The sequence below is a fragment of the Mercenaria mercenaria genome, chromosome 15, assembly GCF_021730395.1.
Source record: "Mercenaria mercenaria strain notata chromosome 15, MADL_Memer_1, whole genome shotgun sequence".
NCBI classification, from domain to species: domain Eukaryota; kingdom Metazoa; phylum Mollusca; class Bivalvia; order Venerida; family Veneridae; genus Mercenaria; species Mercenaria mercenaria.
The window spans coordinates 1,767,620-1,794,312 of record NC_069375.1 but is presented as its reverse complement, the minus strand read 5'-3'; the positions used below and the strand labels follow the sequence as shown (position 1 = coordinate 1,794,312).

At 34.5% G+C, this 26,693-nt stretch overlaps 1 long non-coding RNA gene across 1 annotated transcript; it reads right to left on the bottom strand.

Annotated features, from left to right (window-relative positions):
- Window positions 1–12,796: 12,796 nt before the first annotated feature.
- LOC123559655 (uncharacterized) lies at window positions 12,797–16,561 on the bottom strand. The gene is made up of 5 exons (XR_006687974.2): window positions 16,463–16,561; window positions 15,753–15,869; window positions 15,052–15,227; window positions 14,587–14,683; window positions 12,797–14,126 (listed from the first exon to the last, which is right to left on the bottom strand). It is a non-coding gene; the product is annotated as an uncharacterized LOC123559655 (long non-coding RNA).
- Between the last annotated feature and the right edge of the window lie 10,132 nt (window positions 16,562–26,693).

The following is a 26,693-nucleotide window of genomic DNA, read 5'->3' as shown; positions in this document are numbered from 1 at the left end:
ATCTTCCACCTAATGAACACAGAATTTGTTCTGGTATTTCACACATCATGTAATGAGCTTGTGAAGCTAAGAGTTTACAAGTGCAAATTAAGAGGCAAAGCATTTTCGGCTCTCTTTGACCTTGACCTTTAACCTTTTGACCTCAAAATATTTATCTGCCTTGATATCTCAGTGGTGGAGCGCCCTCTTTCAGTCTTTGAGTGTGAGAAGTTGTTGAGACTTGTTTTGGGTGGAATACAGCTATCATTGTTTGCATTACACCAAATACATAAAAGTAATACCAACAATTCCATTGATTGTCGCGCACCATTTTAAAAGGGGACTCTCTTTCCTCATACTTTCACGGCAATCAAGAAAGAGGTGTCGAGAGTAATCAAGTTGCAAAAGCTGTTTTTTTTTATTTGATTTAACGTCGCACTGACACATGATAGGTCATATGGCGAATTTCCAGCTTTAATGGTGGAGGAAGACCACAGGTGCCCCTCCGTGCATTATTTCATCTCGAGCGGGCACCTGGGTAGAACCACCGACCTTCCGTAAGCCAACTGGATAACTTCCTTACATAAAGAATTCAACGCCCCGAGTGAGGCTCGAACCTACATCGATGAGAGAGCAAAAACTTATACAACAATAGTCCTCAGATATTCTATAAACACAACGTTTAGCAACACCTAAATGTAGCTGTAAGAAATTCATTTCTGTCAAGCTTTTATTTTGTCCATAAAATGACTAAAGTTTGCACAAAATTTTAAAAAAAAAACGAACACATTAGATTATTTTATAAAAAAAAAGCAATTTATTTAATTTCTTTTAGCTCGGTTTAAATATATCTGTCGAAAGTTTAGAGTATTTAAGACACATCAGACAGTTTTTATATGAATACAGGCAAACATTTTTCCTACCAACAACATTTCTTTAAACTTTTTGTACTGACTGAGAATCAAGGCAAAAATGGAAACATTTTTTTTAAATCATAGGTACCGGTGTTTGATCTTAAATCTTCTGTTCTTGAAAATTGATTATTGTTTTCAGTATTTCCGACTTTCAGTGGCAGACAATTCAAACTATGATTTGTTTTATTTTATATTTCTGATTTTGATTTGACTTTCTATATTTAAAGTAAACACAGTTTAAAGAAGACATTTCGTCCTAAAGAAAATTTTGCCACATGACAATATAGACACTGTGGCAAGTGTTCTTGACCATGAACATGACAAAATGATACCTCAAATCCTTGTCTTTACCATGGACAAAATTTCTTTAAACTTTGTTAACTAAATGAAAATGATGACTTTAACCGATATATACTTTAAAATGCACATGTCCCTTGCCTTAATTTTGCATTATCTGCATTATCTACATACATGTATTCCCGTTTCAAACTTGTTTCTGGGTCAGTAAACAAAGTTAAAAAATATCCTGTCTGTAGGAAAAAAGTTTACCTATATACATACAGAAAACTGTCAAATGGGCCTTTAACCAGGTGTTGCTAAACTTTAGTGTTTTTATATCTAGCATTCATCTGTGGTCTCTCTATAACCGCGTCATTCATATTTGCCTAAGCTGAAATATACAACCAAATTTACCTCTCCTGAACACCAGCCTCTACATAACAATCAGTATTTGTATCTCTCAAAAGTTGTTGCTCTACAGAGGTTACACTGTACACATAAAGGCATAATGAGGCAATGAAGTCTGAAAATTATAGGTTCAACAGTCTAAATTGTATATAGTGGTAACCATTTTCAAAGTTACCATGTTTAAAGTTGTTTCCAAGGTTCTATCTAAGACAAAAGACCTTTTGAAGTCTAAGGTAAAATCTGAAATAGTTATCTAATTATAAAGTACACTCATATCAGTTTCAAAGTTCAGGTTCTTGTGGCTTGAGCTTTAGATCCCCACATGTTAAGCAGTCACTGCTCCTTTGAATTTTAACGGCTCTTCAAACCTAGAAACCTAGATCTCGCAAGGTTTCAAATGATTCAAATTAAAAATGAAGATATCACATGCCCAAAAGCATAGTCAACTACTTTTACAATGTCAAGGGTACATTAGTTTGTTGTTAGTTTTTATTCGGTTTTCCTAAGGAGACACGATTGCTTGCTGATCACGTGAAGTTTGATGTAAGGCAATAGATAAATAGTTGTACTTCCTTGCAAATGAATATAAAATTCGCTATTTTTGCAATAACACATAGATGTAACTTGGAAGATAATACAATATGAGTGGTTTGAAAAACCACCAGTTATTTTAAAGGAGCAAAAATCTTTTACCAAGCCGTGACAAAGTTTGATATAAATTATATCAGAACCTTCTACAGTGTCCACAAGCTCGATATAAGCCATGTATATTACTTCAGAGGCAACAGGTAATTTCGTTGACATTAGGCCGCCCAGGAAGGATATAATATTGGGAATGCACTCCTAATCAGCATTTAGGTAGACACAGTTATTGGCTTGTGTATGACCTCTAGTATTGTGATCACTTGTGGCAAGTGCTTTCAAAATCCCTCCATGGGTGTAGAATGCATAGCCCTAACATGCAACGATGTAGAAATTAACAATTGCCTTGTGGTGAGCTTGACTTTAATGCCAGACACCCGGAATATGAGTTCTGCATATCGTTAATGGTGGCTCACAAATCAACATCTATTACATAAGCCCAAGGAATTTGCAGAGATCAGTATTCATGTGACGTTTGAAAATTCTAAGTGAAACGGTGCTTAAGTTATAATGGAGAATGCATTTTCCAATCTTCAGGCCCTTGTGGTCAGAACCTTTGACCTAAAGTCCCCGATATCGATAGCGATCATCCACTGATAAAGACAAAAAGACTATGAAGTTATAAGGTCCGTAGTGAATTGATTCTCAAACTGTTAACTGCAAACCATTTTCAGTGTTTCAGGTCCCAGTGACCAGGACCTTTGACCGAGTGATCTCACTGTTGAAAGAGTTCATCTACAGATCAAGTCCAATAAGGTTATAAAGTTTGAAGGTCGTTTGTGAAACGATTCTTAGGTTCTTGAAGCGGAAACCATTTTCAATGTTTCAGATCCGTGTGACCTTCACCATAGCACAAGTGACACTGATATTAATAGCAGTCCTCTACTAACCAAGTACAATAAATCTATGAAGTTTAAAGATCCCATGTGAAACGGTTATCAAATTACTGAGTGGAAAGCAGTTTTGATATCTGGGTACCTGTTACCTTAACAACTGACCCAGTGACCCTGATATCAACAGAGGTCATATGCATATTAGCTGCAATCTATCTATGAATTTTGAAAGTCCTTGGTGAAATGGTTCTCAGGTTATTGAACGGAAACCATTCTCAATGTTTTAGGTTCATGTGATCTTGAACTTTGATTTAGAGGCCCTGATATCTACTATGTTCATCTACTGATCAAGAGCAGTAAGTCTGTGATGTTTAAATATCATATCTACAACGCTCTTTCAGTTATTTACTAAACCTATTTTAAATTTTCTGGTCCCTGTGACCTTGACCATGACCCAATGACTCCAAAATCAATAGGGTCATATATGAATCAAGGCTAGTAAGTATGTGGAGTTTCCATGTCCTAGGTCAATATGTCCTTAGGTTATTGATCGGAAATAAAGTGTGATGACGTACGGACTGACAAATAGATAGACATTGAAAATTAGTATGTCTCACCCCCATCCCACGGATTGGGGTAGTCATAAATAATTCCTTTGCAACCTGCAACCATCTACAGATGAAGATCATTCACCTGTCAGGTGTTTAGTAAATTCTACCAGTAATGTTGAACTGGTACAACATACAAAATTGGTGGTTCATTGAAGTGAAAATAACGAATGCTCTAATTCCGGTAAAATGGGTGGATAAAACATTCCTTCCTTTATGATCATTTGCACATATAACCTGATTATCTGTGAAAGTTTGAAATAAATCTGGCTTAAAGTGTATGAGGAGTTCGACACACAGTAATGTGTGTCGGACAAATGGACGTACAGATAGACAGAACGATGGACGGACAGACAGACGGACGGCCCTTAAGGAAAATACAATATGTCTCCCAAAGAATGAGGTGTTGGGGAGAGAGAGACATAATCCCTACAAAGAAGTTCTGGAGGATCAGAGCAATGTCCCTGCGTTTTTCACATAGAACAATAACAAAAACCCATTATGGGATACGGCTGTTCCTTTTGATAACTGAGATAATCTGGATAATGTTCCAGTTGTGTTCATGTTTTGGTTGACCCAAATAAAGAATGAACATGCTAGAATGTCCACAAGAAAAAAGACAAAATATGATGGGAACAGGTCATCTTAAACAGTGCTAAGATAAACTAAAAATATGTATGACTCATTTCATAATATAATTCAACAGATGTGGAAAAGATTGTAGGCTCATCATTAAATTCTGGGTTGCAGATAAAGAATGACACATGCAAAAAATGAAACAAATTTACTTTCACTAAATTTATCAATGTTTTCAGTTACCAAATAAGTAAATGAAACTCATAAAAGTTTTAAACAATTCTGTGGAACATAAACTGCACATTTCTAAGGAACAGCAATATAGCACATTTTGTAGAACATAAACAGCACAGTATGTGGAACATCAATTGCCCCCAAGAGTCAATAGTTGTATTAACATTTATTTTATTAAAATCTTTGAAAATTGAGCGCACTTTATCGATATGTTCTATGTAGTGAGGGCATTTGCTTCCATTACACTTAAGATGCAGTTCACATGCAAGGCAACTTGCATACCCACATGAAACATTGAAGGGTCCCTGTCATAGCAGATCATGCATTGTCCGGTCTCGTTGACACCTGAAGTTAGAAATAAAAATCAATAAGATCAAATAAGAGTTTCAGACTTTCACTACATATCATATATCTTTTTAGTCAGTTCAACGACCTGTTTCTTTCAGTCTAATAAATGTGGTTACTGCAACTCCTAAGCCGGGCCCAGGAGAGGATGCACTTTCTAAAAACTTCAAATCAACACATAGTTCGGCAGCATTGTCAGGTCGTTCTCCTTACTCTCGGCAGTTTTAATTATTAATTTACCTTGAGTCTTTTTTTCTTTTTTCTTTTCCTTTTTTATTGGGGTGGGTTGAGGTTACGTCGTATTTCAGTCATGTAACGGCGGGCAATAAACCTAACCAATGTTCCTGGATTATTTACCAGTACAAACCTGTTCTCCACAAGTAACTGCCAACTTCCCCACATGAATTATCAGAGGTGGAGGACAAATGATTTCAGACACAATGTCTGTTATCAAATCGTCACGGAGAACATACGCCCCGCCCAGGGATCGAACTCGCAACCCTGCGATCCGTAGACCAACGCTCTTCGTACTGAGCTAAGCGGGTGCGTTTATTACCTCTGAGGCAGGAATTTTAATTTCACTTAATTTTTTTGAGTTTGTTTTTTATCACTTTGTCAATAAAATCAGGAACTCGTGGTATGAAATTTATTTTAAGATTTTAAAATCTTAATGAAACAAACTATGTCTATACATAATCCCTTTAATATACAATATTATCTCGAATAAAACCAGAAGTTTCTCTGAAACTAGTCAGATGAAATGAGAAAATAGAAAATAAACCTGCAATGTCTCCACTTCGTAAGCTTCGTTTGCCATATTGTACGTCTACTGGAGAGTTCCGTTGTTAACCGCTACGAAATAAATAATCGTACTTTTTTTCTCAGTTTTAAATATACGTCATATAAATTGTACGAATTTTTATTCGAAAAGATATCATCCCGCTTATAATTCAATATTTCTTTGAAAAATTATGTTACAGCATAAGTGAAATCGTCTTTTTTATTTATATATCTATAACAATTTACCATTGTATATATCATGCAACATATAACCAGGTCATATAACTTGACTTATAAATTATATAAAACGTTATCTTTTTAAAGATCTATATTAAATAAAGAGGGGTCAGTATACTCTTCCGTAATGAACATTTGCTTATAAAATCAAGAAAAATAAAATATAGAATCGTACTATAACTATATTCTTAAGAAATTTACATTCCTAATGCAATGGCCCGTAATAAAGATGAACCGCCGACATTTTGGATGCCATCTTGATGCCGTCTTGACTTGAATTTAATACGATTTTGCAATTCGATATACATGTATCATGATTATCAGCATACTGGGGTTTAGCCATTTAAAACAGTTACTGACTGTGAAATGATTTATATTCGTAGGATTAAAATTTGGTGGTTTGCCGAAGAAACGCCATTTCGGTGGGTCATAAAGAAAATCTGGAAAGTAAATCCCTCTGAAGCACCGAGAACAATGCAAACAGTGAAAATTGCAGACTCGGTTTGATTGAGTCTGTTCATGAGCAGTAATGGAAAATGCAACACTGCCCACGCCCCCTAGCACCGGCTTAAGCAGTATTCAATCTTTAAATCTAAATGAATTAAGATCAATGATCCCGAAGGACCAGAAAATATAACAACACTGAGATGAAGTCGGGGCGACCTTTTACGGCCGCCACACAGCACTTAACACCCGTTGTTGTGAAGTAAATAAAATATGAAAAGTAGATCTCTCGGAAGCACCGAGAACAATGCAAACAGTGAAAATTGCAGACTCTGTTTGATTGAGTCTGTTCATGAGCAGTAATGGAAAATGCAACACTGCCCACGCCCCCTAGCACCGGCTTAAGCAGTATTCAATCTTCTAATCAAAATGAATTGAAATCAATGATCCATTAAGTCTTGGATTTTAGTTGTCATGTCCAAGAAGTATGGAGTCGTAAATTCGTGGATTTCTATTCTTGTTATAAAATACCATATATTTTTTGCAACTGTGCTGCTGCTTCTGTGACACGTGTAAGAAAGCGTGATTTCCGTCCCATTAAACAAAGCTACGTTGCTATGAGAGTTAGCCTACCCGTATTTTTATTTTGTTCGGTTAAAAGGAGCGGTCTTATGGATAAAGTGCCGGTCACTCAATCTAAGGGGTCATGACCATGAGTTCTCATATGAAATCAGTGCTAGTTTTTCAAGGAAGCGGACTCGAGAGTGGTTCCAATAAGCTTCAAGCTTTCATCACAATCGAGCTAAAAAATAGTAATAACTAATTTTGTTTGCAGAAATGGTTATTTTGTATGACTTGTCAAATACTCATGTGCTATATTATATTGCAAAAAATGTGTTTTTGCACACAGTCGTTATATTTTGAATGGTTTAAAATCATGGAAACACGTTCTGTACATGGTTGTTGTTTTATTCAGTACGCCTGCATCTAAAGTCACAAGCTATTGTACTTGTGCATGTGTTATTTCCTGCGGAGTACTGTGAACTAGTTAATAATGCATTACACGCAAATCAAGCAATAAGTTTAGGATGTTTAATAGTCCAAAAGTTATAGAAGGTTACTACATGTCATAACAAAAGAGCTAGTGTATAAACATTTCAGAGCGGGACCGAATAAATGCATGTATCAGCAGAAAAGTGCGGTGTGTCACTATTTTACTTTCACGAACATGCCATAAACAAACCACGGGTAAATGTCTGAATGAAATAGTCTGTTTTGTTCCGACACATGCTTACTTTTATCGTTGCTGGAGCCTCCGAACACTACATGAAAGCTGCAGGTCAGTACTACCGCATGTAATCAACTACGGACCAGATCTGAAGGCTACTGCATGGTGTCTTTTTGGCGACTTTATATAATACTGGGCACAATTTGTTCGATGGGACTTAATTTTGTGGTTTGGCCTTCCACTACCTCAATTTCGATATATATAATCCCTTAAGGTAGAACACAACACTTTGCAAACTTTTGAGTAGCGTCTTTAAATGTGGCATGTGTAGAATTGACCATATCTTAAATATTATGCAGTTTAGTTTTTACCAATAGAGCCACAACCACTTTTTCTACACGAGACGTTAAAATTTACCACCAAAGCATGTTTCAGATAATGATGTCGCAGCGTATCCTTAGCAAATGTTGCCCGTTCTGCAACGGAAGCGGCCAACAAATTTTCTTAAATTCTACATTAGTCGACGAAAATTATTTTTTTCTGTATGCTGATATAAAATCATTTTATCATGCCGACACATAATTGAAACATTGGAAGAAAATTGATATTCGGTTTCGCTTCATTTTTGGCTTAAAGCGACATATTAAAAAAATCTCTGAATTAAATTTTTATCATTTTTTTTTAATTCTAAAAACGGTGTTTAAAATGTAGTATACCGAGTTCAAAATGACAAATAAAACTCGGGGGTCAACATAATTTGTACCGTAATTCGACGTCTGCAGTTACGTTCGAGACAACATAATTTGACCATTTTGTTTAGCCAAATCGGACGTCAGTCAAACACATGAAAAGTGCGACAGATAATTGTTCAATAATGGTCTTAAGCTATAAACATACCATATATTATAAATTTTATTAGTTTGTATCCACGGGATACTTAGGATATGTACAACGGATCTGGGGTTTCGAAAAGCAAATAAAATAAATAATAAAGTAATACATTTTTCCAAAGATTTTCTCAAACTTCATGTTTATAGTGAATAAAAAAAGTTATTTTGTAAATACATATAAATAGCCGTTTTTATTAAAAAGGTGTTTGTGGTATTTCGGGGAAACATACATACAGTATTAATAAAATATCACCTTAAGTAGAAAGACATATAGAGAATATGTCATTGGTCTTCGGTTAAGATCAGAAAATCCCAACCCGAGGGCGCACCGCTCAAGTCTTAAACGAGGCTGTGCGGAGTTTAAGACTTGAGCGGTGCGCCCGAGTGTTGGGATTTCCGATCTTCACCGAACACCAATGATGGATTCTATTTCTCACTTACCACTACAGAAACAATAAAAACAAGCATGAAAATATGAAACTATTTAAAACGCGGGAAATTGACGTCCGTAAGCAGAAAAGACGTCATGACATTTCAGTGACGCACAATAACAAAGTTCCGCTTTAGTTTTATCGTTTGTAGCATAACGGTACGTTCTTATCATAAAGTAATAAATTTTGAATCCAGAAATACAGTAAAAGGAACGGAGAGAAAAGACAAAGATACCTGATTTTTATTTATTTAACATAAATAATATATATATTCAGTGCATGAAGTAGTCCGTCACAGGAGTGTGGGATAGCCCATGTGAGATAAGATTTTCCAGCATTTCTAAAAATAGAGATTTATCTGTCCGATAAGTGAGAAAAAGAAATGTCACTCCTACAAAGTTTTTGGATAATCTCTAAATCGTACTGAATAAGCCCAGGTAACGGAATTGTATGTCTGATATGCTCATGTCCTTTCGTCATGGTCGGCGATCATGTACCGGTTTATACTGTTGAAAAACGGCGTTAAACCCAAAACAAACAAACAAACAAAATGTACCGGTTTAATTTTGACCTGAAAAACATTTTTCACAATTATTATCCGCATCAAGTATAATCAATCATCACCAGCATTATCATCATCATCATCTTCAACAACATTCTCATAAAAATCATTATCATCATCATCAACAACATCATAATTCTTATGACTATAATATTATGAATATGTTCATCACGAACAAGTCTGTACCGGATTAAGTAAATTACATTGATCTACATAACTTTTACAATATTATTCTCATCTTGTAGCGATAACTGGTAAGATGTCATATGTTTCAGTTCTTTTTGTAATATGTATGTGTAGTAAATGCGTCATTATTATTAAAACATGCTGGAGATAACTAGCAATGGTGCCTAGATTTTCATCTTCAATCCTAGCCATAAATATGGAATTGCGATACATCGTCTCGCGGGTTAATGACTTTTATATGAGAGACGCACTTATTCCATGTGTTTTTAAATGTTGACCTTCAAACGTGTACCTTACAACTATGTACATAAGATTTCATATACTCCTGATGAATTTTAGTTTCTGATGATGCAGGTAGATAAATGTATCATCTCGACTACTTGGTGGTTATGGCTGTGGATGTCCCTGTTCGAGGCATAGTTAATTCAGTACTGTGCTAGATCTTGGATGACATCAAAGGAAATGCATTTAATCTTCTTTAGAAACTGGCTTTGAAAAATGTTTCTGAATACGTTTTACAGTGTTTTCCCCATATCATATATCAAAATGCTTTCAGGCAAATCATTTTTCCTTGGATATTGTATTGAAATCGCGCTCGCTGTCGTTCTCCATTCTTGTACCGCTCAGTTCAAAGATTTTTAAGTTTCCCATAAAAGATAACTTTTCATTATGTTTTTACATCTCTTTCACTCTAAGACTTTTGTGCAACAACACCTACTTTTACATCTAAAAGGCAAGAGCGCCACCGAGCGGGGCAATATACGCCCGAAGGATTACACCAGAAGATGGGAGCAAAATTTAAAGAACGTGACTGTATAAGCCCAAAGGACAGGAACAACAAAAAAAAAAGAAATTCAAAAAAAAAAATCTATGTCCACAAAAAATTCTTATCAGGTAAAGTTAGGTCAAAACACATCTTAAAATTGGATGTACCATCCATGTTGTACCACAGAAAAGTGGTTTCGGTTTTTCCTTTTTCCCTACGGCCAATAATAAAAAAAAGTTTGAAAATAATCTTAGTAACAAAAAAGGGAAGTAATACAAAAAATTTTTGTAAGAGAACAAAAAAGCTATCTGCCAAATAAAAAAAGAGCACTGCAATGCAGAGCAATATACACATATATGACCTTTGACCCCTAAGTGTGACCTTGACCTTGAAGCGAGTCATCCAAAACATGCGTTCTGCACATCGCCTCAGTGTGGTGAACATTTGTGCCAAGTTTCTTTGAAATCCTTCAAGCAGTTCAAGAGTTACAGAGCGGACACAGCAAAGTCATATATGACCTTTCACTCCTAAGTGTGACATTGACCTTGAAGCTAGTCATCCAAAACAAGCGCTCTGCACGTGGCCGCAGTGTGGTGAACATTTGCGCCAAGTGTTTTTGAAATCCTTCAAGTAGTTCAAGAGTAACAGAGCGGACACGAAACACACTCATATGACCTTTTACCCCTAAGTGTGACCATGACCTTGAAGGTAGTCATCCGAAACAAGCGCTCTGCACGTTGTCTCCATGTGGTGAACATTTGTATGAAGTTTCTTTGAAATCCTTCAAGGGGTTCAAGAGTTACAGAGCGGACACGAAATTGCTAATGGACGGACTACAGACGGACAGACGGACGGACAGACGGACACCGGCTTCATAATATAATATGTCCCTTCGGGCGTATAAAAAACAACAAAACAACTTACAACCACGTCCGTGTTGAAGATTATTATATTTTACTGTTGCGAGGTATCTCTGGGGATCATCCATAACCGACTCCTAGTGTGTTTAACCTCAAATGATTTCAAACATTTTAAATGAACTAAACTGTCGTACTGCTCGTACCTGAATAGAAGTTTCATTCAAAATGTTCAATTTTCATTTTAAAGTAAAGTGTGGTGAATGAACATTTGTCAGTAAGTATCGAACAAAATTGGAATGAACCCTTAATATTAAGTACTGCAAAATAAGCGTAAAACATGACAATTAAAAGCATATTTAGTCCAAGCATTTTCCTTAAAGTCGTGATAAAACACATACTTTTCACCCTGTTATTTTTTTTTTTTGTTGGGTTTAACGTAGCACCGACACAAGTATAGGTCATATGATGACTTTCCAGCTTTTGATGGTGGATGAAGACCCCAGGTGCCCTCCGTGTATTATTTCATCACAAGCGGGCACCTGGGTAGAACCACCGACCTTCCGCATGCCTGCTGGATGGCTTCCTCACATGAAGAATTCGACGCCCCGAGTGAGGCTCGAACACACATTGATGAAGGGCAAGTGATTTAAGCATTTCATCACACTCATGTCGTAGTGTAGATAACGTAAACAGTTGGTAGCAATATGTCGAGTGTTGATATCAGCTGGGAAATTATTGAATATATAATGCTTGATTTTCTTTTCGTATATTGAAAATCACGTGACCTAGAGAGTTCATCCAACGAACAAATTTCTCCTCGGATCAACCTAATAACTAGTTAATTCATCCTTATTCATTTATTCATCGAAAACAATAATATGCCAATGGAAAGTGTAGTTCTTTGTCCTTCTAGAATATATCTATCTTTTGTCTTGAATTCCTAGCGATTTTTCACGAAGGTCGAAAATGTGTTCTGTTTGTGGTAAACCAGGAAAATACTTTGAACGAATATGCTGTAAGATTTAGCTCTTTTTTAAGGAAAACGATGAAATTGACATAGGAAAAGTATATAAATGTCACAAACTGACATACGGGCTTCAATGTATCTGTAGTTTAAATGCATCATCTTTTTGCAAATTTTTGAGCTATTGAGGTAAATGTCAGATTTTACGCATAAATTACCTCTCATGCTTTTCTGTATTTTATAACTTAAAGGACGGGGTAAGATATGCGAAATGGCCCCCTAAATAATTAAAATATGAAAAGTCAATAATTGAAATTTTAACTGTCTAAAACTAAAAAAAGGTCATAATCGTTAAAACTATGAGTTTTAAAAAGTTCAAAACCAAGTTATTTGTACGACTCAGCCCTTTAAAATTCCCCATTTGTGACAAGCCATGACAAAATGGACCCAAATGACATTTTTATGGAAACTGAGTTTTTCACATATTCTGAACTGTAGACGTGTCCTTAACATAAATTCAAAATTTTAGACCTGCATGTTTTAAAATAACAAAATTACAGCATTTTCTTGTACAATAACTCCCCATCGCAAACTTGCACTTTTTGTTTAATAATAATAACAAATACTAAAATCATGTACTTTTATGATATATTTTAATTTCATATTTTGCCATCAATATCATTAGCACAGTTGATAATGCCTACTTGCTATAAATATGCTATTTTATATTAAAAAAATGTCTTAATTCAAGCTTCCATAGCAACCAAAGACAACAATTGCTTTAAATGTCAATTCAACAAACATTTTAGCCTACATCTGATGCAAAAAATGTAAATTTATAAAATATATATTAGTTATCTTGAAGAACAAGAATTAGTGGTTTTTCTGATTTATATTCATCTAAAAACATCTAAAAGCAATTCCATAAATATCTAATATTTGTAATGTGTAATTCAACTTCAAATGTAAGATGCATTGCTCAATGACAGTGTCAATTGAAAATGAAAAGTATCAGTGATGATTATATAACATTAAAATTGTTTACAAAATTATAATTAAAAGTCATATTACTCTGGTATGAAAGCAGATATACAAAATACTCAAGTTCTGTTTCCTTGGCAACATCATTTTTTATGAAATAAAGAATTCATTCTATTTCCTTCATTTTTTTACATACATTTTCAAATAAAAGTATCATTTCAGAATATTCTTCCTGGAGAGTAGCTTTTTTCAATTCATATAGTTGCATAAAATATATCTTCACTAAAATATTTCATATTTAGATAATTACTTCAAATGTAGAAAATCATCAATAAATAATTTAACTTTGCTTAATGTATATCAACTGTGTATGTAGAGCTACATTCATGATTTTATATCACGCAGTACTAAACAGTAGATTGTTGAAAAATCTTCCAGTGTTTTAAAGGATTTTTACATTTATACTGTGTTCAGCCTTACGTACATACAGTGTGTCTATATTTAACCAATGCATTGTACTGTTGACACCATAAACTTGTTAATTCAATGTTAACATAAACTATATGTAGCATTTGTTCATATTCAAATGTATGGAATTTAGGTCTAGTACATCTTTATAAAAATCAAGATCAATTTCAAATTAATTAAAATTTCAAAAAGAAACAAATGAGCTGAGCTCTTTCTCTGTATTACTTTAAATGTTAAACACTTTTTTCTATTCATTCTTCGTTTTAAATGACTGAGTTCTCAATTTTAATGGCTTTGGCACTGCTGGTTTTGAGCATAGACTGCTGTTGCTGCAAAGGGGCGCTATTTCATTATTCATGCACCACTGTCGACAGGCATCCAGTTCAGGAATGGTAATACGGTTGGAGAATTTGCCTTTCATGACAACCCCCTGCCTAAAATATTAATCTCCGTCTTTGTGTTGAAGCTGTAATCCTTCAAGAATACTATACCATGTCATGCAGAAGACATTCTGTAATGATATATGTATCAAATATTTCAGACAAAGAACACTAATAACCTATTTTTCAATCCTGAAAAACAGTTAAACAGTTGTCCATAAGACAGCCCACACATAATTACATTAAATTACACTTTAGAATTTTATTACAGTAATGACAACCTCTTTCCATGAAGTATTTCAACCATCGCACATATTCTACATCAAGTAAGGACCATGATTTTGGTCTCATTTTAACAAATAGTTCTTTAACCTGCTAAAGAAAAAACAGTTACTATATTACAATTATGTTATTTCTGTTGAACTGGCTTGCAGTGAGCTAGAAACTCTTTAACAACACAAAATGAAACAGAAAAAGTGGTTTCTTAATATAAGTGGCCTCTTTACAGACATGAACTCTGCAGCAAGTTTTATCAATACTTGATTATTACTTAAGAACATATTTGCTTAAAGAGGCTCAAGCCAAATATACCTAAACATGTTCAGGACTGGATTCTGTATGCCTGGCCTCCCTCAGGTTGTACTCCAAGTCATCATGTAGACCCATAATAACAAGCCACATTCCAGAACTAAAATAAGGGTACATATATCTAAGCAATGAATTCTTAGACAAATTCTTTTAAGAAGCAATAGTATAGTCCTTAGAATATAACATAGCATCACTTTATTAACACAATTAAATGCCAGCTACACAGATGATTGTTTTAATACAGTATGTTGTGTAAGTATGCAATATTCAAATTGTAAATTAATGTTTATCAGTGGAGATAATGATGTTTCATTGACATAAAAGTATGCATATTATATAAATAAACTTGAAACCAGTGACTTTCCAAACTGAAGTGTATGATAACACTGTGAAATTAAATACATTTGTATTTCAACATAAAATTCTGTGTGCTTAATATATATTTCTTTATTTATTGGGAATTCTAACCTTATTACAACACTTTTCTTATTTTGTCCACTATAATTGTGCATATCTAATGAAACATTCTTTTCTCCATAGCCATGATGCTTGAAGTGATGGTGGACCATAGATACTTCACTGTTTACTCCTCTTCCAACAGCAGTACTGTACTTTTCATTACACTAGGTAGAAAATCTGAGAGCCTTAAAAACAAGAAACAGTTTATAAGAAAAGTATTAAAGTTCTCATCAAAAATGGAGTGAATCAACACTGACCAAAACAGTCCATCATTTCTAATAGATAATGCTTCACAACAACTTGCATTTATCAAAATTTAATTGAATTCCAATTTACAGAGCTTATTATATAGCATTTTTTTTATAAAGCAATGCAGTATAAAATTTTCATTCCCATTTTAGGGATTTAGAAGAAGTTCAGAGAAAAAAAAAGAAATTAGTAAAATCAAGTCTTAACAAAACACAACTTCCTTAAGATAAATTCACTTAACCAAATTTCTGTTTTAACGTATCACTGTAAATTCCAATGTAAAATATGTACTGTAGGCATGCAACTTTTATTCATAGAGTCATGATTTTTTAAGAATATGGAATGTAATTTAGTGATATATGGAATTTCATAGATCTAGTTAAAATTGATATTGAAAAAAAAATGCATTTGAGGATACTGACAGTGATATGAATGTAAACACTAACTTTAAAATCTTATACCTGCATGAGAATTCACAGCAACTCCACTTGATGAGCATAGTATCTGTACAATCAATACTTGTTGAGCATAGTCAAAACTGCAGTGAACCATTATATCTCTTACTGCTGGAGGTTGTCCTGAAACGTATAAACAAAGAAATTTTCATTTGTTTAGTAGTCTACCAGCATGCTGTCTACCAGTACAGGCAGTAGTGAGAATGAAAAAAGTAGCTTTTATTGTAAATTGCATGTAGTTTTACTTTTATAAATTTTCAGGATATCTATTTTAGTTTCTATTACAACAAAAAGTGACAATTTAAAACACCACTGTCCCTGTGTTATTGTACTTTTCCCATTGTCATAGATTCTACTGTATGTGCACAATGACAATTTAATTATTCACCAGTTCAGACTCAGTGTACATCTGTGACAGTTAAAACATATCTTACAATACTCCTGTTCATTTACAATTTTTAGACAGAAAATTTCATACAAATGTACTTAATATAGTAGATGCCCGACTGTATTGGCTACAAGTATATTCTGCTATCATGAAAATTAACAAATATACAGAAAGTAAATATCTGACAGAAGACAGTCGAATCGAAATGTCAACACGGCCATTTTTTGCTGCCAAGTTGTATATTCGAAACATCAACAAATGAAGCGGTCTGTCCATTCTTTTTTTTACTTAAATTACGAATAAATTTATAATGAAAATAAACACTTACCATAACAATCAATAAATCCGCCGGGCACTTTAAATATCCGCGTATATTCAGAGCAATAACTGCATGTTTTCTCTGACCCAGTTTCAGACATGTATACACCGTTAATGGCGCATAGATTTCAAAGGGAAACAATTCGCTAATCCCTCATTATTTGTGATATTTCACTACTAGTACTAGTGGGATAACTAAATGTTGAAACGTTTAAACTTAAAAATCTACGTCCGATATTATTGATTTTAACACTAATGGCTGTTGCATTAAAAACAAATTAATGAAAACGAATATCTAATTAAGTGACGTCAACTTCAACGTCATTTTACCGAAATCGAGGCTTGTGTCATTTGGGATACATGTTTACACGCGATTTACACACTACTTGCTCGAATTTCATTGTGAACCGGAGGAGCTGGTGTCAAACTGAAGTTTTGCTGAGAAGAAAAGATTACTAAAATATACATTTTCAGAAAAAATCAGCTTGACACCCGGTCCGGCTCGTATTGAATTTCCACCTTTTTCGTAACTTTTAGCCACACTTTTTATTGAAAGATACAGGATAACGTGCTCATCTCTAAGCAACCGAGCACCAAACAGATACGCCGGAGGTTTGTTCTAATCATGAAACTGATAACCAGGAATTGTTTTCTTATAAGAAAATTAAATTTTAGAGAGAGTTAAATGCAATCGTAAAACTGGAAGTAGATCTAGACATGTTAATGATTAGTTACATGTTTTAGATCTACTTGAACTGTACTTCGGGATTATATTCAAGTTGATTTTGTTTAAGCGGCATTTTAAAAGAAAGAATAAAGTGTAATTAAAGTTGTTTAAAAAGAAAATAGTTATTGTTTACATAAATGTTATAGAGATAAGAAAAATAACTCATGAACACCGCAACTAGTAGACACATGTAGATAGTTCTTTTTTTTAAAAATTATGACGTAGTTCGTATATAAGTCTCAGTGACGCAATCGGTACGCACGACGGTAGAAATCAAATTTTATGCCTAGTGTCAATGGTATGCGAGATCGATTCCCAACAAATCATGTAAAACTTTATTTTTCTGTCAAAAACGACAGAAAGTACTATTATTTGATGGTGAATTGCAAACCATATTTAGATTTTATATATTTAGCCGCGAGTTAAAATATTTTAAACTATTTAACGGCGTTATTTCTATATGTACCAGGCTCTAGTTAGACTGGCTCGAACCTCAGCTGGGAATATATCTTTATGTAGAATTATGGGTGGTCGTATGTGGTAGAACTGATTTTGATCTATAATAGCCGATATATTTCTAGGGAATTTCTCTAAACTACAATGAAGACAAGAGTCAACAACTTAGTGCTACAATTTTATTTATAGAATTAATCTAGGCTATATAAATCTATATTTATTCAGAATTTATTTAAATTTAAATAAACAAAGAAACTTAAAGAATAAAAGTAGAATTTTAATTACTAATCTAAAGAAGGGAAGGGAAAGTAATCTTATGTTTCAGTTTTAGAGTTTTGCTATAAGCAAATATTATATGAGAATGATCTCAATTAAACAAATGAAGCTCTTAGGCTTCGGTGACGTACCGGTTGCCCGGTACAGCCTATCTAATTAACAAAATACTATGCACGGGTATATAAATGGAATTTCCCGCGCATAGTCACATGACAGGTATAAACAATTTATAATTGGATCTAACATAAACCAATAAAAATACTTAAAACAATATTATTAACCAATGAAATGATCCGTAGTAAAACACATTCGGCGAAGAAGACAATATGGCGGCGCTCATGAATTACAACAACAAGTGAAACAAGAATAGTTAAAGAAAATATTTTAAGCGTAAATCTGACCTGTTACATATAATTAGTCAATTATTCATTTACTGTATGTCTCTGATAAAGTTATAAACATGTGTTTTTATACTTCTTTTTTATGACGTATGAAAAATAGTAAGTCAACAACTCAGAATTGTTTCATCGCCGCACGAAGCTTCATAAATAAATGCATTTTGAGTCAATTAATGTCACTGACATGTCATTTCCGGTGTGAAATATTTTATTTTATGAATAAAAGATAAAACCCCCATATAACCATTTTTGAAACACAATAGCTAGGGTATATTTGTGTTTAGAAATATCTTAGATATCGAAATACGCGTCATCTTATTATTGCTTTTAATAATTTATTGTAGATTGATTGTGATTTGTTTCGCGTTTTAACGCCGTTTTTCGTCAGAAACGGACAATTAACTTAAGCAGAGTTCCTGGATTTCGTATAAGTAAAATAGAAAAATATGGAAATTTCACAGGTCGCTCAACTCGACAAAAACGAACATGTTGTAGGCTCAATTTGATTGAGCCTGTTCATGGACGGTAGTGGAAATGCATGCTAGCCTGTTCTCCGCAAGTAGTTGTCAACATCCCTACATGATTATGACATGGAGGACGAATGATTATAGTCACAATACCTCCTATCAAATCGTCACGGAGAAGAAAAGCCTCGCCGCCCGATGATCGCACTCACGATCCTGCGATCCGCAAATCTGCGGTGTCCTTACTGAGCTTGCGAAGCAAGTTCTTCAACTTATATAAATCAGTTTCGACATCATTTTATTCCTGATGAATCCATTCATCGAAGCGAGCTCGAACTAGCTAGGCTCTCTGCGCTGTTAATGAATACGCTTTTGAAATGAAGACACATATACAGGTGTTGTGTTTTTCTCTCTTTCTTTTCTTGAATAACAGTAATGATTTTTAAAATATAGGTCCATGTTTCGTAGAAAAAAAGTTCGAACGTCATCAAATCATAGAAAGAAAGCATCGGTCTACATGAAAATAAAACAGCTTATAAAACATTTGTATTACTGTACAAAACCATTGTCAATGTATTCATATATGTTTTGAATTCCGGAAAGGGACTACATTAAGGGGCCACACTTCTGGACAGTCCAGCGCCTTTAAAAACTCATCATTTTTAAAAAGCTGTTACATGTCTTCGTTTTGATGCATTTGCAACATCGTGCGAGTGTTTAAACTTGATATAACTAGGTAAAACGTCGTTTTGACAATTGTTTATATATATTTATTTACAAATGGTATTCTTATTCAAAGGGGGACAATTCATTTAGAATATTTTAAGTATCCAACTCCGTGGGACAGAAAAGTAAAACATGTATTGGACAAATAAGTTGTGTGTCAAGATGCTGTTCATTCGCTAAAAAAATCTGTTGTTTTGTGATATACAGCTAAACCTTAAAAAACCGAGAATGTATATACATGTAGTTAAGGTATCACAGAGGGGGGCATGGATGTTTTTGTCATGCTAACACGTGCGCACGTATTAGTTACTTCGTGCTCACGTAATATCTATTACTTGCGCACGTAATAAGAATTACGCTACGTGTTACGTGCGCACGTAATTGTATTAAACATCTGCGTACGTATTAGTATAAAAATACCTCTGCGCACATATCACTCGGCATGATAGAAAGCTTACTATAGACATCACTTATTAGCTTATTCAAGGGCACGTGCGCAGATGTTTCTTGGAATAACACGTGCGTACTGAGCAACTATGCCGGCTCTTTATCGCTGCAGCCGTTTCGTCTCGGGGCTAGAGGGCGTGGACGGTAGCATGCATTTCCACTACCGTCCATGAACAGGCTCAATCAAACCGAGCCTGCAACATTTTCGTTTTTGTCGTGCTGGGCGACCTGTGAAGTTTCCACTTTTTTTCTATTTTTGAATCTGTCTGTCTTTCTATTCGAGGAAAGGAAAAGCGGTAATCCAGATGAAAGCCGGGTCATCTGCTTCTCACTGTGCAACCATGACCTATTGTTATTTTGTAAATAATTTATACCTACCGCTTTAATGAATTCGGTGTTCAATACCATTAGAATAAAATCAAATGTCTTCGTCAGCGCATACAAATGTTACTACTTGGGTATATCTGTCACAAATTGATATACGGGCCTTATTTTATCTGTAGTGTAAATGCAGGTATTGCATCATCTTTTTGTAAATTTTTGAGTTATTGAGGTAAATGTCAGATTTCACGCATAAAAAATCTGTATTTCATAACTTAAATGTCCATGTAAATTTCATTAAATTCGGTTCAGTAATAAGAAAGTTGATATTTTATAAACTTCAGTAATTTATGTTTTTATCCCCAAAACCGCTATAATGGGCCTCAAAATGTCAATTTCAATCCGCGCCAAAGTAGTCAGATTTCCCGGCTATATCGTGAATCCCGTGAAAATAAAAATAGTCGGAGTACACGGCTTAGCCGTGAGTCCCATGAAATTTAGTATTTGGCGGGACATTACCCTACAAATAGACTGGACTAGATATGCCTTGCGCACACCACATTCCGACAATAGACGAATCTATGTCAGATTAATTTTTCTTGCTAGAAATTTACGCTCGATCGAGGTAAGAAATTTATTTGTTAGATTTTTGTATGATTTTTGCATTACGATTTTTATTTGGTAAATTTTTGTGTATTCTACAGAATTCTGTAACATTTACTTTTCGGCATGTGATTTTAGCTAGTTTCGGTATGTCAGGATAATTTATTAAATTTTTCAGACTTTTGTAAATTATTTCGAAAGAGGAATCTAAAATGTTTCGTTTATATAAGATGTAAAATTTGTACTGAAATTAGTAACATGATAATTGTAAAGCACTGTTTTAAAAACATATGTCAAACATTTCGTTGTTATGGAACGCCATTACTGCATTGTATTTTTATGTATAAATCTATGTGGCAAGTCTAGTACCATGTATGTAATATATTATTGTAATTTGAAATATTGTGCCAGTCTATAGCATATACATACAATGTCCGTGTTGTTGTATGGCATTTGATGTTATATTGATGCCAACTATGATAAGACGTTTGATTTACATTGAAGTTTGTTAATTTGTAGTTGTATATAATAGCTGAAGTTTATCATTTCCATTACTATATTTTTCCATCATAAACTTTTCATATATTTTTCATACTTTAACTTTAGTCTTTTAAGTAAGTAATTTTTGTAATAATGGAAGTAATTAGTGACGTATTTTAATCACGTGACGTATGAACTTAGTAGCACATATATTTTGTATAAGTAGCACGTATTATTTATGGGAGCCTACGGAGGTGTGGTGTACCGAAAGGAGCAGTTTTATGCCCTGACTTATTTGTTTTGCTATGGTGCTTACCATATCTTATATATTTTAGCTTCTTCCGCCAGACGATTTTTCCTGGTGATGTCATAACCCGGAAGTACAATGCCCGATGTTCACTTGTCCTCACTCGCCTGGATGTGATATTCCCAGCGCAGAACTTTCGTCCCATGGTTGTGCCGTAAACCGCAAAGACGCTGATTTTTGTTATCCTCTGAAGTCAGCTCAGGGATGCAATCACCTACCACCATAGGGAGCCAAAACGGAATCAACGTATTCACGGTTTAAAGGGACTTGATTTGAAGATATGTTATATATTTTTTGTGCTACTTAAAGTTCGCAATTAAATGAAAGAACTGAGCCACGTCACATTAAAATGGAAGTGTCGGACTTTGTATCTAGAGATACTGAACTTTTTTTTTTTTTCTTTCTTTCTTATAATCAGATTGTTTTTTTCATATCATCTATTCATTGTTAATAATCATCTTATGTAAATAAATTTGTAAATATTGTAAAGGGTGTTGATTTGTTCTGATGGTTACTGTCGCCGGTACGGCCAGTCTTGTCACAACATCCCAGGTCGTCTTGTAAATTGATTTTAATATAAACGCAATATATAATATAAATGCAACAGTTGTAATTGGAATATGACATAATGGACTAAAATCAAATAATTTTCTTTCATCTATAATCCAAAATCTTTTGTAGGAAATCGGAAGCATTTTACGTTAAATATATAAGGACATTTTGGCGGGAAACTGCACATGCCTTTCATGTCACTCCTTCGTAATGATCTTACATACGCTAATGTATATTTCGTGCTTCTCATATCGATATTATAATTTCGTGTCAAAAGGAACGTTTTTTATTTAATCCAAGAAATTAATTTGAATAAACTACATAGATATGCTTCCATAGTTGTAATACCGATCTAACTCGTTTCCGGCGACGTGTCTGCGTTTACGTGTTTTAATTATGTGGTAAGGTTTTAATCATATTCAACTCGTATACTATTTATTCAAGTAAAATGAACACTGTTGTTTTATCAACTTACTTGATGAAAATACTTCATTACATATTTAAATAAAAAATCACCGAATATGTAAAATGGAAACTTGTATGACAAAGTCCTGCCTCCTGATTTATTCGACGAAGGTTTTGTTTTATACGAATGTCACACAAGAAGAACATTCTGTATACGAAAAATAAAACACCACTAAATATGTAAGGAGATACAGAAGCAAAAATGTTTTTTAAAAGTTAATATTTCATCAAGTATGTGAAATAACTCGCTTAATTACTATTAATCCAAAAAATGCAAAACAGTTTCTATGTGAATGTGGTAACGCAAATGAAATGAATGTTTGGGATTTTAGTTTTAGAAATTTTCTTGATACAAAATAAAACGAAACAGACATAATAAATAGAGAATACGCCTATGTAGATGTATCAAATAAAAAAAGTCTTACTTTTTAAAAGAGCTTTCGGTCGTCCTTACATGAAAGAGTTACCATCCTTGTTTTCCTTGTTTTTGCACGATCATTCTGTTTTAGAATACAAAATAAAAATTCGTTTCAAAAAGTTGGATCACTGTGTATTGTGAGGACATAAAATTTATAGGGTTCAGCAATATAAAATAAAATATATTGCAGAATAGTTTTCTATACCCCCATTCTAAATGATCAAATATCTTTTCAGCGCAAGTCTTAGATAGGTGTAATAATCAATTATTTTTGGTTCATTACCGACGTCTAGTCGTAATATCATAGTAGATTTTGAAAAATATAGTTAATTACCAATGGAATGGTGTTGTGTTAAATGTATATTTAGTGGGGGACATTTTTGGTCCTTATCATATCCCTTCCTTCACATGTTAAGTTTATTAAATTCGGTTCAGTAATAAGAAAGTTGGTATTTTATAAATAGAGGATATTACGTGAGTGTCTTTTCATACTGAATTTATTAAACGAGTTGAATAAAATGATAAAATGACAGGCTCTGTCCAGCATTTTATCAATTTCATTTAAAGAGTTTAATAAATTTGTGGAAAGTCACAAATGTAATATTCTTTTTATCACATGTTAGCTTTTCCTGTTTAAATATAAAAAAATCTAATTTCTTTTACTATATAAACAAGTCAATTTCACCGACGTCTCCTACACAATAAATGACGTCGACGTCAAAGCTTTATTATACTAGTGTATTATCATATTTATGTAATGGCTTTATTACACTCCCGCGACGTCAAACATGTGATAAACTTCAGTAATTTATGTTTTATCCCCAAAACCACTATAACGGGCCTTAAATTTTCCAATTCAAATCTGCAAAAGTCAGATTTCCCGCCTTATCGTAAGTCCCATGGAAATGCAAATTGTCAGAGTACACGCCTATGTCGTGAATCCCATGAAATTAAATATTTGGCGGGACATAACCCTACGAGTAGACTGGAATAGATATGCCTAGTGCACACCATTTTGGCATTTTGTCACTTAAAAGACTAAACACTAATTACTTTTTACATTAGTTTCTGAACCCACTATTTGCACATGCATAATATAACATGGTGTCAAAAGTGGATTTCGAACCCACGTCCATATACGTGGACAAGATCACATTAGAAAAAGCGGTACAAATATATGCCAGTCATATGAATATTCTCAGGAGCAACTAAAATCAATGAACAATCAGATGGATGTAAGTTCCGTGAGAAAACAATCAGGCCAAAATGACCAAAAACCTGTTAGAGCAACAAGTCAGTCACAGAACAAACAAAACTACCAAAATACTTTCAAACGGTCCTGTAAAAGGCAAGGAGCCGCAGGACAAACGCATAACTGTTCACATTGCGGGCAAAGGCATCCGAAGAAACCATGTCCAGCCAAAGGGGCAAAATGCCACTCATGTGGCAAATGGAACCATTTCGCAGCTGTGTGTTGTACCAAGAAAGTGAACGACGTAGAAGAAAATTGTGACAATTGTTACAAAGAAGATTTATTCGTACATAGTGTTGATTCCATAGTTACAAACGGTCAAGTTATTGCAGATATTCTTGTCGGACCGTGCAAAATTCCAATTAAATTTAAGTTTGAAACGGGGTCACAAGTAAACATTTTACCTTTTTCTGAATTTCAAAACCTTGGTATCAGAACAGCACTCGAGCAGTCACAAATGCAAGTATTTGCATATAATGGTCATTCCCTGAAAACTACGGGTACCATTACTTTTCCTAGCATACATACAAATGGTCATTCCAAACGTGTAGTATTCCATCTTGTAGATACAAAATCGAAGCCCTTGTTCAGTCTTCAGACTTCAATAGATTTCGGTCTGATTCAGCTACCATACTCTGTGGAATCCCAATTAAATTATATGACAAAGCAGTCGGTGATCAAAGACTTTCCAAATATATTAAAGGTATAGGCTTGATTTCTGGAGTGTGAAATATACACTAATCAGATAATGTTAAGCCTGTTTTACACCCTCCTAGGAAAATGCCAGCAGATCTTAGAGATAAATGCAGGAACATTCAAACAGAATGGAGAAGATAGGGATCATAACTAAGGTTCATGAACCTACATGGTTAAACACAATGGTAGTTTGCGAACGCCCGAATAGAAAGCTTAGAATATGCTTTGATCCACATGATCTAAAAAGGCGATCATTCGTCCACATTACCCCATGCCCACCTTGGATGACATCCTACCATCAGTCAGCAATGCCAAGTTCTTCTCAAAATTGGACTCTTAGATAAGGTTATTTGGCTCTGAAACTTGACAAAGACTCGTGGTACTTGACAACGTTCAATACGAGCTGGGGCCGGTATCGATACTTAAGGTTACCGTATGGTCTCGAGTCTAGCGGTGATGAACTATTGCGTGCAGTAGACGAATGTTTCCATGACCTAAGCGGTGTGCAAACAATGTTTGATGATTTAGTTGTATATTGTCACACACGTAAAGAGCACGATGCAAACTTGCATGCTGTTGCAAAGGTGCAAAGAAACGGGTATTGTTCTCAATGAAGACAAACTTAACATTGGGTCACAGAGATCAATTATGTTGGTCATTTGATAATCGCAGATGGGTTAAAAACCGGTTTAGCAAGTTGATGCGATCAAGGATATGCCACACCCGACGAACAAGGCAGAGTTACAGATTGTCCTTAGATTGGTTAAGTATCTTTCAAGGTTTGCGCCTAATCTAGCAGAGGTTACTTATCCAATAAGACTGCTGTTAGAAAATAACACAGAATTTTCCTGGCAAAACCCGCAAAGTGATGCATTTCAAAAAGTGAAGGAAATCATCACATCCCCTGATCAAGTAAAGCTTACTATGATCTAAGAAACCACTTGCATTTCAGACAGATAGTAGTTGTAGCGGTCTGGATGCTACATTACTCCAGGACGGACGACCCGTGGAATATGCGTTAAAGTCATTGACAGTAGGTCAAAAGAATTACTGCAAGATCGAACTAGAATGCCTTGGGATTCTATTTTGGACTGGAACGTTTACACGATTGGGTACATGGTCGGAAGGTTACTGTAGAAACTGACCACCTTCCATTGATACCGATCTTTAAGAAGAAATTCTACCTTCACTTGCACTTCTATTACACTTACGTGTACAGATGCAATGCTATGACATTAATGTGACGTATCGCTCTGGTAAAAAATATCCTGTAGCAGATACACTGTATAGACGATCATTGCCTGACACATATCCTATGCTGACAGCAGAGTCCAATCTACAGGTACATATGGTAATGACCAGTTTACCGGATAGTGACAGAAAATGCAAGAAACCAGACATCTGACAAAGATAACCAGTTGTCGATTTTAAAGCAGGTTATTTTAGACGGTTGTTCAAACAACAGAAGAAAATGCCCGAAATAATAGATTTATCTATTATCTATAATAGATTTCTGGAACTATAGGGACGAACTGACAGTGACAGAAGGTATCATTATGAAAGAAGATCAAAGGATAGTCATACCTAGACAACTCAGACCAGACATGCTCAATCCTATACACACTGGTCACACGTGTATAGAGAAATGTTTGT